The sequence below is a fragment of the Myotis brandtii genome, unplaced genomic scaffold (genome assembly GCF_000412655.1).
Source record: "Myotis brandtii unplaced genomic scaffold, ASM41265v1 scaffold318, whole genome shotgun sequence".
Taxonomy (NCBI): Eukaryota; Metazoa; Chordata; class Mammalia; order Chiroptera; family Vespertilionidae; genus Myotis; species Myotis brandtii.
The window spans coordinates 282,635-298,628 of NW_005362190.1; the positions used below are offsets into that span (position 1 = coordinate 282,635).

General features: G+C 37.2%; 1 pseudogene; it reads right to left on the reverse strand.

Annotated features, from left to right (window-relative positions):
* Positions 1–458: 458 nt before the first annotated feature.
* Positions 459–1,723, reverse strand: LOC106726798 (annotated as a pseudogene).
* Positions 1,724–15,994: the final 14,271 nt, after the last annotated feature.

Sequence of the window (15,994 nt, forward strand, 5' to 3'; positions counted from 1 at the left end):
AGCAAGAACTTTACTGGGGAAGACGCTCTCTGCTGATTTTCAGACATCATAACTAAACCATAAAAATCCTCTTGAGAGCATTTTTCTCCAAAAAGAGAAGTTTAGACTGTAAGTTTCTGGAACAGTAGAAAACTGACAAATGGCTCCATTTTCAAAGATAAAGGTTCTATGAGGCCATTAAGATATATTTATTATTTATGGGAGGTTCATGTATTAGTTTGGAAAGTCAGGCTTCAGAAATGACTTTCTTTCTATAGGCAAATAGATGTGCAGACTAATTTTACAAAAGTAAACTTTTTCTTTAGAAAGCATTTTATGCAGGAATTTCTATACAAAGAAGAAACAAATACACAGAGTGCACAAATTACCAGTAAGGGGGACCCTCACCCCCCTCTTTTCTATCCTGGGAAAACAGATAAGAAGAGAAAAAGTTATTCCATCTTCTTAATCATTTCCATCTATGCAGACAGTTTTTCAAGTAGCATTACTATTCCTTTGCTGGTATTTTTGTGTGTGTGTTTTTTTCCCCAATGTGGGATTAGTTCAATCCAGCTTTGACTTTATTTGCAACTTCCTGGTAAGACTCTGGAGAAGGCTAGAAAGAATAAAGTCCCAGACTTCAGGCCCTTCATACCCAGATGCTCTATGAGTGTTTTCCCAAAAACAATCTTGTCTTCTGTGTTCTTCCACCTTTTTATTTTGCTCTATTAACCACCACAGGAGAAGATGTCCTGTAAGATGTTCTGCAAGGTGAAGCTCTCCCTCCTTGCTACCCAGATGCAATTCTCCTGCTGCCAAGCTGGTGATGACATTCAGGGCAGGTGGACCTTCTCCATTGGCAGTTCCCAGAAAGTCCGACACCAACACACATGCAGACTTACCAACACCACTTCTTGGACATGTCCTTGCAGGTAGCGTAACAAAGCTGGAGAGGTGGGTTCTCAGAGCTCTGTGATGGGCCTCTGTATCTTTCTTACTGTGTGTGTTTCCATCCCACAGTTCTTCAAAAGCCTATTTCCTCTATTCTTCATTGCCATAATTAATATGACACTGGATCACATGAGCAAATGCAATGTTTCATTTTTCCTTGAATCAACTTCTGCAAATCGCTCATCAACTTCACTCTTTTTCTTCGTCACAGTCTTTTCTTCTTAAGATCCCCCAAATCTGCTTTGCCTGAGCAACAGTGTCATAGTTGCTTTTATCACTGAGTTGTCTGCTTTGCTTCAGTTCTTTTTGAAATCATCCCATTTCTGTTTCATGGGTGATAATCCATCATTTTTAAAGTCTGGCTGGGATTTTCTCTTCTTGTTGACTTTATTTGCCTGCTGGAATATCTTATCCCCTTGCTGCTTATTCTTGAACTGCATCACACCGGTTTTCCCTGGTAGTAGCGCACTTTTCTCAAAGTTCTTAGATGTGATTTTTAGGACCACCTCCCTTTAACAACATTTCTTGGGAACGTCTTTGAATCATTGTTTTTGTGAAATCTGTTTTTTTCTTGTGATGTCTTTATACTGTAAGGCCAGAGAAAAACCCCCTCCTCCTATGTTTTAACTTTAACTTTAACTAACCTTTCCAGTAAACTCTGGTGCTCTAGTGTAGTCAGACCCTCAGCAGGCATTTTGTATCCGTTCAGGTTTGTGTGGTTTCGGTGTCTCGTTGCGTCGCTTTTTGTTCTTTCTCTTTGTCTTCTACTTCTCTTCTCCCATCCAGGTAACATGGGCCAAGTGGAGCTACAACAATACCTTTTTCTGTGATTTTTTTTTTCTTCTCTGAGTTCTATCAGAGCAACTCAGCACACTTGTGGCCCCGATAGATACAGCTCCTACTGCCACTTCCTCTTTAAGTTAAATTTTTGCGGTGTTTTATTTAGAAGAGCAGATGAACTATGTGTTACTATCAGCTTGCTTATTCCAGATGCACAGTTAAGAAACTTCTAAAAAAATAATTAATATGAATAAAGGAATATAATAATTCAGAAAGAGCCCAGAGAGGAAACACCAAGGGAAGCATTTCTGTTCTATTGCTTTGGCAATCAGGACGTACAGATATTTCCTTCCTGTTAGCTTAAAGCCGTCCAGATGCACAGAACCATAAAAACCAACATGAAGTGTTAATGAGATTGAGAGGTGCTGGTAAGATGTCTAGATCCTGAATATTTTATGACCTGTCACCATTCAGAGGGTGTCAGGAATTACCCCCCTTAAAGCTCAGCCTTCAAAGACATGATAAAAGCATACAAACAAACCTCCGGCACCTGATGGAATAATTGTCAGCAACAATGTCCCAGGGACCCTTAGTGCTTTAAAGGTCCATAAAGAAAACTATAGTTGGAGCCAGCTGTATATGTATTTTTGTTTGTTTTCAATTTTTGCTATTTGTGAACTGTGATTTCACACATGTCCAAATGCCGCCTTTCAATCTTCTCAAAATCATCTTCATGCAGCTCTGCATATCATCGACTTAGCCCATAATTAGTCACCACCTTGCATCAGTGAAAAAGTCTCTTAATAGTCCAGTGTCTCATACAGGAATGCTAATAGTTTTTCTTTAATCAAATGCTTTTATTACAAATATAAATTCTTCTTTGAATAATCTTTGAGGACACAGATTATGAAAATACAAAAAAACAACAACACACACCATATTTTCATCCCTAAGAAACTATCATTTTTCTTCTTCGTATATCCTCCCAAACTTTTTATGTTTATATATGACTATGTATTTTTTTCTTTTTACAAAATGAAATTATACTCTACGTGCTGATTTATAACATGCTTTCTTCAGTTAATGATCTCCATTATTCCATGGCAATATATTTTTCCTTATATTACACTCAGTTCTGCAATCAAATTTCCTCAGAATTCTCTAAAATGTCCTTTACAGCTGGTTTCTTCCAAAGATAATCTATTCCAGAAACACATATTCCATTTGGTATTTGTGTTCTCTCAGCTCCTTTTTCCTTAGCACGTCACTTTTAATGACGCTCATTTTTTAACAAGACCGGGCCTAGTGTCCTACAGAAGGTCAATGCTTCTGCATTTGTGTGCAGCTTCCTCATGGTGTCATGTAAGTTAAACAACTTACATGTAAGGTAAACAGCTTTTGTAGATCCTGAAATCTGAAAGCTAGATCTACAGGCTAGAGAATTTAATTTAAGTAAGTTTTCTAAAATACATTCTAAGTGATGTTATTTACTTTATATCTCATCTCATCAAGAAACATATATTACCTGGTTTGTTCCATCATTTATACCAATGATACTACTTGATCAGAGTGATGACAGACTGAGCCCTCAATTGTCCCCATACATTCTCATCCTTGCAACTAGAAGCTAAAATGTGGTATAACTTTTGTATCACCATATGAATTTTGAGTTTAATTATCTACCATATGCTCAATGGATCTGACATTTATTCAGTCCTTTTTTGAGTTAATATATTTATTAAAGGGGATTGTGGAATGATAATTTTTTTGTTCTTATTTATTAGCTGTCATTCTTCTGTAAAGTAGAGTTTTCCCTCATCATGGTTTATTTGGTAATAGTTCTTAATTCAAAATTAGGATACTTGCCCTTTCTTCTCCTTTTAGTTACTGGTATTCAAAGAGCTGGACTGTTTTATTGCTATCTCAAATGGCAATTTCTGGCTTCTATTATCTTTTTAACATTTTGGACTCATAAAAATGTCATTGGGTTAATGTTTCAATTGACTAATTTTTTATTCTCAAATTTTTTACAATTTAAATAGTATAATTCAAAGTTGATAAGCCTTGTAATGGTGGTTGTTGTGTCCTCTTAACTCAGCTGTTATTGTCTCTTAATTTCTGTTTTGAAATATTTTAAACATATAGAAAATAGAATAGAAGAAAGAACTCCACACTGCTCTGTACCAAGCCTCCACAATTATCAACACACATCCAAATTTGTTTCTTCTACAGTTTTAACCACTCCCCTCTTTATATTCTTTGAAAGCAAATTCCAAATATATAATTTCATTTAATCCATAAATATATTCTAAAAGACAAAGACTCTTATGACAACTATCAAACCTCACAATATATCTAAAAATCTATGAACAATGATTTCTTAAATATTATTAAATATCTTGTCAGTGGTTATGTTTCTGTCTTTTTAAAATTTTTATTGAATTTATTAGGGTGACATTGGTTAACAAAATTATATAGCTTTGAAGTCATCAGTTCTATAATACATCATCTGTATATTGCATTGAGTTTTCAACAACCAAAGTCAAGTCTCTTTCCATCACCATTTATCCCTACTTTACACACTTCTATCTTTCCCTCTGGTAATCACCATATTGTGTCTATGAGGTGTTTTTGTTTTTGTTTATTTGTTTGTTTTTGCTTAATCCCTTCCATTTTTCACCCAGTCCCCCGAATCCTCCTCCTTTCTGACTCCTGTCAGTCTGCTCTCTGTATCTATGAGTGTGTTTCTATTTTGTTTATTTATTTTGTCCATTAGATTTCACATTTATAAGTTAAATCATATGGTATTTGTCTTTCTCTGACTGGCTTAATTTTACTTAGCATAAAACTCTCCAGTCCATCCATAATCTCCAAAAAGGTAAGATTTTCTTCTTTTTTATGGCCAAGTAGTATTCCATTGTGTAAATGTACCAAGGCTTCATTATCCACTAATCTACTGCTGGCATACTGTTTTGCACTGTGGCTACACCAATCTTCATTCCCACCAACAGAACACATATGTGGGTTCCCTTTGCTCCATATCCTCACTAACACTTGTCTGTTGATTTATTGGTGATAGTCATTCTGACAAGTGTTCGGTATCTCATTGTAGTTTTACTTTGCATTTCTCTATTAGTGACATTGAGCATCTTTTCATATGCACATCCTCTTTGGAAAAGTATCTATTCAGGTCTTTTGCCCCCTCTCAGTTAGATTGTTTTGTGTTTTTTTTTGATGACGAGTTTTTTATAAAATCTGGATATTAACCCCTTATCAAATGCATCATTGACGAATATGTACTCTCATTCAGTGGGTTGTCTTTTTATTTTGTTGATAATTTTCTTTGCTGTGCAAAAACTTTTTAGTTTGATGTAGTCCTTTTTGTTTTGTTTGCCCAAGGAGATATATCAGAAAAAATATTGCTACAAGAACTGACCAAGATTTTACTGCTTATGTTTAGTTCTAGGATTTTTATGGTTTCAAATCTTACATTTAAGTCTTTAATCCATATTTAGTTGATTCTTGTGTACGGTGTGAGGGGGTGGTCTAATTTTGCACATATCTCTCCAGTTTTCCCAACATCATTTATTGAATAGGCTGTCTTGCCTCCTTTGTCAAATATTAATTGATCATAAAGGTGCGGGTTTATTTATTGATCATAAAGGTACGGGTTTATTTATTGCTTGAAACAAACAAAAATGTGAATACAACATTCTAAAATCTATGGGACACAGCACAAGTAGTCCTAAGAGGGAATTTCATAGCATTTCAGGCCTACCTCAAGGCCTGTTCTCTATTCTGATCCATTGATCTATACGTCTGTTTTTATGCCAGTACCATGATGTTTTGGTTACTATGGTCTTGTAGTATAGTTTTATATCAGGTATTGCTATACCTCCAACTTTGTTCTTCTTTCTCAAGATTGCTGTGGCTATTCACAGTCACTGTGGTTCCATATACATTTTTGGAATATTTGCTGTAATTCTTTGAAATACATCATTGATAACTTGATGAGAATTTAGCTGAATCTATAGATTTGTTTGGGCAGTATAGACATTATAATGATGCTAATTCTTCCTATTTTAGAACATGGTATATACTCCCATTCGTTTGTATCTTCTTCAGTTTCTTTCTTCAGTATCTTATAATTTTCTGAGTACAGGTCTTTTATATCCTTGTCTAAATTATTCTTAGTTATTTTATTTTTAATGCTATTATAAATGGGATTATTTTCTTAGATTCTCTTTCAAACAGTTCATTATTGATTTATTAAAATGCAACTGATTTCTGGATATTTATTTTGTGTCCTGCTACTTTACTGAATTGATTTATCAGTCCTAGTAGGTTTTTTTTTCCTTTCTGTAGAATCTTCAGAGTTTTCTGTATACAGTGTCTTATCATCTATAAATGACAGTTTTACTTCTTTTTTTCCAATTTGGATGTCTTTTATTTCTTCTTGTCTGATTGCTGTGGCTAAGACTTTAAGTACTGGTTGAATAAGGGTGATGAAAGCAGACATTCCTGTCTTTTTCTTGATATTAAGGGAAATGCTTTCAGTTTTTGCCCTTTCAGTATGATGTAGACTGTTTTTCATGCATGGCCTTTATTACATTGAGGTATTTTTTCTCCATTTTTACTTTGCCGAGAGTTTTTAATCCTAAACAGTGCTGAATTTTATCAATTTCTTTTTTTCTGCATCTATATAATGGTCATGTGATTTTTATCCTTCATTTTGTTCATGTGGTATATCACATTTATTGATTTGTGGATATTGTTCATTCTTGCATCCATGGAATAAAACTCACTTGAAAATAGTGTTTGATCTTTTGACTGAATCGCTGGATTCAGTTAGCTAATATTTTGTTGAGGATTTTTGTATCTATGTTCATTAGGGATATTGGCCTATAATTTTCTTTCTTTATAGTACCTATATCTGGTTTTGGAATTAGGATAATGCTGTCCTCACTAAGTGAGCTTGGGAGTTTTCTCTCCTCTTGAAATTTTGGAATAGTTTGAGAAGGATAGGTGTAGTTTTTCTTTGAATGTTTTATAAAATTCACCTGTGAAGCCATTTGGTGTAGGACTTTTGTTTGCTGGAGGTTTTTTGTTGTTGTTGTTACTGCTTAAATTTCAGCTATTTTAAACTGTCTATTCATATTTTATGATTATTCCTGATTCAGTTTTGGAATATTGTATGTTTGTAAGATTTTACATATTTTGTTCACACTGTGAAACTTGTTGGCATACATTTGTTCATAATATTTTCTTATAATTCTTTGTATTTTTGTTGTGTCAGTTTTAAGTTATCCTCATTTATTACTGGTATTATTATTTTTGGTCATTTATATTCTTTTCTTGATGAGTATGGTTAAAATTTTGGCAACCTTGTTTAATTTTGAAGAACCAGCTCTTGGTTTCATTAATTTTTTTAGACTCTATTTTATTTATTTCTGCTGTGATCTTTATTATTTTCTTTCTGCTACTCACATTGGGCTTTGTTTGTACTTTTTCTAGTTCCTGTAAGTTAAATTTTTTTTAGAGATTTTATTAGTTTCTTGAGGTAGGCCTGAAATGCTATGAAATTCCCTCTTAGGACTACTTGTGCTGTGTCCCATAGATTTTAGAATGTTGTATTCACATTTTTGTTTGTTTCAAGATTTCTGTTGATTTCTTCTTTTATCTCATTCTTAACCCATTCATTGTTTAGGAATATGTTAGTCTTTCTGTGTTTTCAGTTTTTTTCCTGTGATTAATTTCTAGATTCATACCATTATGGTCAGATGATTTCAATCTTCTGAAATTTACTGAGACTTGTTTTTTGGTCTAACATGTGGTCTATCCTAGAAAATGTTTTATGTGCACTTGAAAGGAACATATATTCTGCAGCTTTGGGGTGAAATGCTCTGAGAATATCAATTAACTCCATCTTTTCTATTGTGTCATTTAATGCTGCTCTTTTCTTGTTGGTTTTCTGTCTGGAAGATCTACTGCCAGGGTTCTTGTTCCAGCATTAAGAAGGGTTCAGGAAATCTGGAGAAGGCTGTGCATAGATTAAATAGGAGTCCAGAGACGAAATATAATTTTGAAAGGCATTTAGGGGTCAGAGGAGCCTAGTTTTAAGAAACTAAGATCTAAGTTCTCCTCATCTCAGGACCCCATGCTTTTTATTAACAAATTGCCCTGAGGCGAGGCAGAGATATACACTTCAAAGGGTCAGGGTTTCCTATACAGAAGCATTGTCAGAATGGAAGAATTAGCCTATGGCTGTTCACGTGTTTGGCTAGTAGGAGGCAATAACGTAGATTAAGATGCCCTGAGCTGTCTGGCAGCCAATAATCAATTTAATGTATCCTATTCAGGTTTGGGGAAATGCCATCAGCCATTCCCAACAGGTGACTACATGTGTGACTCAACCCTGTTGAGTCCCCAAGTTCCATCAACCTTTTGATGAAACTCTTGCAATTATGACACGCTAGAATTGGCTTCTGGCAATCTACCCAGTAATGTCAATGGAGTGTTAAAATTCCTACTATGACTGTATTACTGTCAGTCTCTTTCTTTATGTCCATCAAGACTTGCTTTTTATATTTAGGTGCTCTTATTTTGGGTGTATAAATGTTTATAAGGGTTATATCCTCTTGTTGAATTGCTCTTTTTATCACTATGTAGTGTCCTTTGTCTCTTATTATAGACTTTGTTTTAAAATCTATTTTGTCTGTTATATCTACCTCAACTATTCTTTCATTTCTATTTCATGAATATCTTTGTGCATCCCTTTATTTTTAGTCTGTGTGTATCTTTCATTCTGAGGTGGGTCTCTTGTAGAGAGCATACTATGGGTCTTGTTTCCTTATCCATTCAGCAACCCTACGTCTTTTGAGTGGTAAGCATTTCAGCCATTTACATTTAAAGTAATTATTGATATGTATGTATTTATTGCTATTTTATTATTTATAAGTATGTTTCTCTTCTTCTTCTTCTTCTTCTTCTTCTTCTCTCCTTCTCCTTCTCCTTCTCCTTCTCCTTCTCCTTCTCCTTCTCCTTCTCCTTCTCCTTCTCCTTCTCCTTCTCCTTCTCCTTCTCCTTCTCCTTCTCCTTCTCCTTCTCCTTCTCCTTCTCCTTCTCCTCCTTCTCCTCCTTCTCCTTCTCCTTCTCCTTCTCCTTCTCCTTCTCCTTCTTCTTCTTCTTCTTCTTCTTCTTCTTCTTCTTCTTCTTCTTCTTTTCTTCTTCTTTTAAAAAATACCCTTTAACATTTATTGTAATACTTGTTTGGTGAAAATGGACTCCCTCAGCTTTTTCTTATCTGGAAAACTCTTTATTTCTCCTTTAATTATAAATGACAGCCATTAGTAGCTTTAATTATAGGTGTTTGTTTTCCATAACTTTGAATATTTTATGCCAATCTCTTATGGCCTGAAATGTTCCTGTTGAGAAATTAGCTGACTGTCTGATGGGAGCTACCTTGTAGGTAACTGTCTTACTCCTGCTGCTTACAGAATTCTTTTTTGTCTTTCACCTTTGTCATTTTAATTATGATGTGCCTTTGTATGGGCCTCTTTGGGCTTATTTGTATGAGATTCCCTTTGCTTTCTGGATTTGTGTGTATTTTCCTTTCACCAGGCTAAGGAATTTTTCAGTCATTATTTCTTCAAATAAGTTTTTGATCCTTTGTTCTCTTCTTTTTCTGGTACCCCTATGTACATAATTTGTTGAGCTTTATATTGTCCCAAATATTTTTTAAACTTTCTTATTTTTTAATAGTTCTTTTTTTTTCTGTTCTGATTCAGTAGTTTCTGCTTCCTTGTCTTCCTAATTGCTGATTTGATCCTCTGCTTCATCTAACCTACTGTTTATTCCTTGCTCTGTATCTTTCATTTCAGCTATTGCAGTCTTCATGTTTGACTGGTTCTTTTTTATGGTTTCTATATCCTTTATCATGCTGTTCAATTTCTCACCAAGTTCCCTGAGCATACTTATAACCACTTTTTTGAACTCCATATCTGGAAAATTTCTCACCTCCATTTCATTTAGCTTGTTTTCTGTTCTTTTATTTGTGGCTTTTTTTTTTTTTTTTTGGTCTTCCTGTTTTGACTGCCTCCTGGTGTTTGTTTCTATGTATTAGCTAGAACTGTTGTGTCTCCCTGTCTTGGTAGGGTGGCCTTAAGTAGTAGGTATTCTATGGGACCTAATGGTGCAATCTCCTTGACCACCTGAGCTGGGTGCTCCAAGAATATCCCTTTTGTAGGTTACGTGAGCCCGCTTGTTGTAATTGAGTCTTGATCCCTATTGGCCCATTCATGTGTGGGATTATCCCTCAGACTGGCTGACTATGAAGGATTGACCCCCACCGCAGTGTACAAGCTGCTCATTAGGTTCTGTCCACAGGAAGCAAAATTTGCCTCAGCAGGATCTGGTGCCTGCTGAGATCTCCTTTTACATATATGCTACTTGGGAAGATTACCTGGATCCTGCTCTGATGTTGTCTAAATCTGGAAACTGGGTATATTGGTTCTGGGCACTCTTGGGAGGGACTCTGGTGCTGGTAAATGACAGACACTGCCTGAGACTAGGTCTGGGCAATCTATTTAGAGTTACAAAGCAATCCACAGCTGGGCCTGGGTGTGCACAGAAAGGACCAGGATGCATACCAACCCCAGCTTCCACCAGCACTGAGCCCAGAGGCAGGTCAGCCAAAGGTGGAAGAAACCCTGAGATTAGCTTCTGCCTGCCTTTGCCTGTCGTCTGCCTGTTAGGCTCAGTCACTGGAAGAGCCTTTGCTGGTACTGGAGTTGCATAAGGTAGGTTATCAGTGAGTCACCAGATAGGAACGAGTGGTGTTCACCATATTTAAACAGATTTAAACTCAGTGCCAGTGTTGGGTCTGTGGCCACTTAATAAAAGTCCCAGGATATACTAAGTTTATCTGTCATCTGCCAAGTGTTTGCAAACCTTTGTAACTGTGCAGTCTCAGCAGAGTTTATTAGGTTCAAACAGACCAAGATTTGGCCGTGTAAAGGGAGGGCTCTGCTCCAGTCAGGCACGTAAGAGAAAATGGCCCCAGTCTTAGAGCCACACAACCTTGTCACTTTCTAATTGTGCCCGGACCTCCTACAGAGCCCAAGCTCAGCAGGGAAGGACCGCCTTGAGTTGGGAAGGAGGGGCAATAGATCTCCCATGAGGGGGAGGGTCTGGTCAGGCTCCTTGGAAGGTGGCAGCATTGGTCTCTAACCCTAACCCTAACCCTAACCCTAACCCTAACCCTAACCCTAGCCCTATATTGGAAAATCTTGAGTTTTAATGTCATTCAAAATAATTACTTCTTTGACATATCAGACAATATAAAGAAAATGGTTCAAAAATAACATATCTATATTATTAAAAGAAAAACTTGTAAGGAAATCTTGAAATAGCATATTTCCCTTTATACTTACACCATTTTCCACTAAGGCAGTAGAATCAAACTTTCATGTTATAAAGTCATTGAGAACAATACTTCTATTGCATAATTATGTTTGAAAATAGCTCTTAGTAGAAGGCCATAGAGAGAGAGGACAGCTAGAGGACAGCTTAGGATAGCTTCCCAGCTTCTGTCTTAAAGGGCTGCCTCTGCTATTTCTACAGTGGAATGGACAATTCTTTGAGCTATGACAGTTATTAAGATTGTGTTGTTTTTTTTTAATTTTTATCCTCTTTCCTCTCCATCACTGCTAGCACCCATGCACTATCTAGCCTTTTTCTACTTAGACATGACCACAGTATCGCCCACCCAGGACAGGGCAGCTTCTTCTGGCAGAGGTGTGTGTTTGTTTTGTTTTCTAAGTCCATTCTTCAGGTTCCCTTAGCACTTCTGGATTGTCCCCAGTGTGCAGTATTTACCACTCCACCACTAGCCCACTGTATTGTAGTTTCCTGTTCCTATTTTACTGTTTTGGGGACATTTCCCCCAATTCATACACTTTTTGATTTCTGTGACTTTTGCAATTTATATCCACCCAGTATCTGTGAATGTGCAAATTGTGGGGGCCTCATTTATTACTCTGGTTATTTCAAAGATTTAGAAAGAGATATAAAGTGATCTGTGGTTGGATTTATCCCAAATTACTGCTATAACTCACAACCTTTAGATTGTCTTTGTTATTAACAACTGAACCCAAATTCAATTGTTGGGTTATTTTTATTTTATTTATTTTTGGCTTATAAAGGGCTCTGAGGTTATTACACCTGTGGTCAATAATTGAGTATCTAAAGGAAGGAGAAATTAGCTTAGGTATGGTTTGTAACTGTGTGTTATACTGTTCCCTGGGAGTTAATAAGAGCAGTCTAAGTTTCCAAAAATCTATGATACATCATCTCTTTGCTGAATAATTAATACATTTCAGTACATTTATGAGGTATTAACTCTTGAACCCTATTTTTTAAAAAATTTAAAGATGGTAAGAGGCAAGACATAGGAGGCAATTTGTATTAAACATTTGATTCAAGTACTCTGGTTAACTCTGCCAGTGAGAGCAAAGATAGGCAGGCATTATACCCATGACTCTTAAGCAAATAGACTTGATCCATTTTATTTTGTCTTCATCACATTTTTTTTTTTTTGGTATAAAATCTCAATAATTGTCCTTTGAACATTTTCTTTTCAAAAGCATCCCAGGAATGTTAAAACATGTGCCATCTTTGTTAGTATCTTTACTGAGTCTCATATTATCCTCCATGATATATTTTTCTTGGTGAATAAGACATTCTTTTTCAATTATAACGCTTTTATATTTATATTTTTCAAAAAATATATAAAATTTCTAAATGTAATTTGGAAAGCTCTCATAAGCTATTTTATATAAACTAAAGGCTCGGTGCACCCTTTTGCAGTCTGGGACCCCTTGGGGGATGTCTGCCTGCCAGCTTAGGCCCGATACTTCGGGATAGGGCCTAAGCCGGCAGGCAGACATCCCTCTCACAGTCCAGGGTTCTGGCACTCCAGGACCCCTCGCTCCTTATTACCATCTGCAGCGGAGGCAGGAGAGGCTCCCACCACCACTGCTGTACTCGCCAGCTGTGAGCCTGGCTTCTGACTGTGTGGCACTCCCCCTGTGAGTAACGTGCTGGGAATCCACAGCTCCCGGCCTCTCCCCTCTCAGTTTCCTCCTTGGGTCAGTTCATCCCAGGTGAGGGACACAGGCAGGCAGTGCCACGTCCCAGGTCAGGGACACAGGCAGGGACACAGGGAACAGCTCCTGAGTTGAACGCCTGCCCCCTGGTGGTCAGTGCATGTCATAGCAAATGGTCGTTCCCCCATTCGGTTGATTTGCATATTAGGGTTTTATTATATAGGATGTTTTCATTTGATTATTTTTCCATTATTTAAATAACATTTAAAATTCACCTGTTTTTTTATTATCACTTCCTTATTATTATTTTTATTTAAAAGTTAACTAATGTATTTGGATACATCTTCCCATCTAATGAGTTTGTAATATATTTTTACTATTTTCAAACATATTTAAATTTTGTAATTTATGAAGTGAAATTTTACTTTAAAGTATTTATTTTTTATTCATGGATTTTTCAACAAATTGTATTTTTTCTATCACAAATAATTAAAATACAGGCATTTCATGCTGTGCTAAGTAAAATTACTTTAAAGTTGAAAAGCAAATCACATCTAACATGTTTAAGATATGGAAATCACAAGGCTAACCCAAGGGCTGTTTGTGAGAGGGCAGAACTGGTCCTGTCACCAGAAGGCGCTGTGTAACTAGGGAACAATGAACAGTTTGTCCAAGAAGGTGAGAGGCTTGACATTTTTTTTTTCTTGTGAATTTTCTTTTATTGGGACATAGGGGGTGGGTAACTTGGTGGTTATACCCCACCAGGGTACTATCCATTCTAATCTCCCGAGGCGTGACATTTAAAAGACAAAGATAAAGCTTCTCAAATACACCTCCACAAAAAGTGGCCAATATGCATTCTCACACGTCTGAGAATTTCATTGAAGTGAACCTATTATAAACATTGACTATTTTTCATTAGAAATATATTTATCATGTTTAACACCAAAATACAGGGTAGAGCAAAAGTAGGTTCACAGTTGTGAGTATATGAAACAAAGTTTATTCTCGTATCATTTTTTATTAATTATTGTATTATTTTACATATAAAAGTGATAAATCTACTTTTGTCCCACCCTGTAATACAATTGTATAATATTTGGGAAAACATAAATAAGCAAAGATCCTATATAATAAAGAGGTAATATGCTAATTTGTCTGTTACAGTGTCCAAGTCATGACCAGTCAACGGGTTGTGCACGCACAGGAGCTGGGGGGCGGGGATGGGGGCGGGGACTTCCACCCCCAGCGGAGGCACACCTAGGCCTGCCCAGCGCTAATGTCCCACCCAGCGCTGAGGTGATGCTGTCTGCCTGTGTCCCTGACCCGGGACGTGGCACTGCCTGTGTGCGTCCCTCCCCCAGCACAGAGCTGCTTCGGTGTCTCGGTGAACTTTGCAACCGACCCAAGGAGGAAACCGAGAGGGGAGAGGCCGGGAGCTGTGGATTCCCAGCACTTTAGTCACTTAAAAACAGCCCCGCTTGGAATGTGAGGTGGCTGTACATTTAGCTGAGAAGTGAGGGGACTGAACACCACTGTCGCTGGGCTCTGGTCGGTCTGAGGCCCGAATGTCCACCACGAGAAGGAAAAAACGGAGGGAGGGGCCCAGAGGAAGGGAGGACAGTCGAATGAAACGTGTCTAGACTTTGCCCAGCCCTCTCCCTCTTTCCGCTGCCTACAAAAGCCCCAGGCCCGGCCACATTTCTGTCTCCAACTTTTAGTCCCCTGTTCTCCAACCACAGAGGAAAGAAATAAGGAAGGAGTCCGTGCTGCCTCCAGAAAGTATCTCTATACCTGATCGGCTGGTCACCTCCCACAGAGGGAGGCCAGACTGCAGCTTATGTCTGCTCTCCATGTCAGAAGGACATCCCGTGAGGGCTCCTGGACTGTGAGGGGGGGCAGGCTGGGCTGAGGGACCCCCCCTCCCCTGTGCACAATTTTCATGCACCAGGCCTCTAGTAAGTAAATAAAAATTGATACAACCTGGCAAATCAGTCAAAAGCACTGTTTACATTTTATGAGTCATTTTGTGTATGTGTGTAAATATATATAGGTAGAGATTTAAAGTTTTCCCCCCACAATATTGTAAGTTGTTAGCTTTATTTGCTGAAATATTTGTAAACCATATTTTAGTATATGAGTTATGTGAACATACTTTGATTAAATTAACCATTCCACTATTATTGATCAATCACACTGTTTCTAGTTTTTCACTGTTGTAACTATTATTTTGAATAACATATTAGTAAAAACCTTTTTAAAATTATATATCGGATTATATAACTGATAAGTGATATTGAGATACTGATGGGTTGGATATGCGTGAACTTTTGAGACTAGGATAGGGTCTGCTAATTGTCTATCCACTTCCACTCTTTCCATGCCTGCAGACTGTCATGTGGCAGAGCTCTGGCAGTAAAACCTAACTGAAGATGGACCCGTGGAAAAGTTCTGCTCAGAGAAGACCCTCTTGGCATTGTTCCCTTTTGCCTTTAGCATTGGAATGTGCCAAAATGTTGTCACAGACCTGGAGCTTTAGCAACTGCACATGGAAAATAAATAGCAACCTGGGAACAGCTTGGTGTGCCTGCACACAGAGGAAATGCAACGCGGGAGGGAGAGAGACAGAAAGGAGAATGAGAATGTATTGATAAGGAGCTGCCATTCCATCCCCAGATTCTCCATCTCCAGTTTTCTCATTATGTGAGAAAATCAAACACCTAAATCGTTTAAGTCACTACCACTTTAGCTTTGCTATGGACAATTTAATTCCTAATTTATATAATAGGCAACCGCCTTTACGAAAAGCACATCCCACAGCTGCATATTAAACAGCCCAGTTCACGGTGCTCTCACTGCCCCTGGATGTCTTATGTTGCAAACTTTTATTTCTAATTTCATATGGAACAATACATTTTTAGTTACAATTGTATTTCTTTTTTTTTTTTTTTTTTTTTTTTTTTTAACCACCTTTACGTAAAGCACATTTCACAGCTGCATATTAAATAGCCCAGTTCACTGTGCTCTTACTGCCCCTGGATATCTTATGTTGCAACCTTTTCTTTCTAATTTCATATGGAACAATACATTTTTCGTTACAATTTTATTTCTTTGATTACTACAGAGATTAATATTTTTTCCCGAGTTCAGCTTTTTATTGAATGTGTTACAAAAGAGGT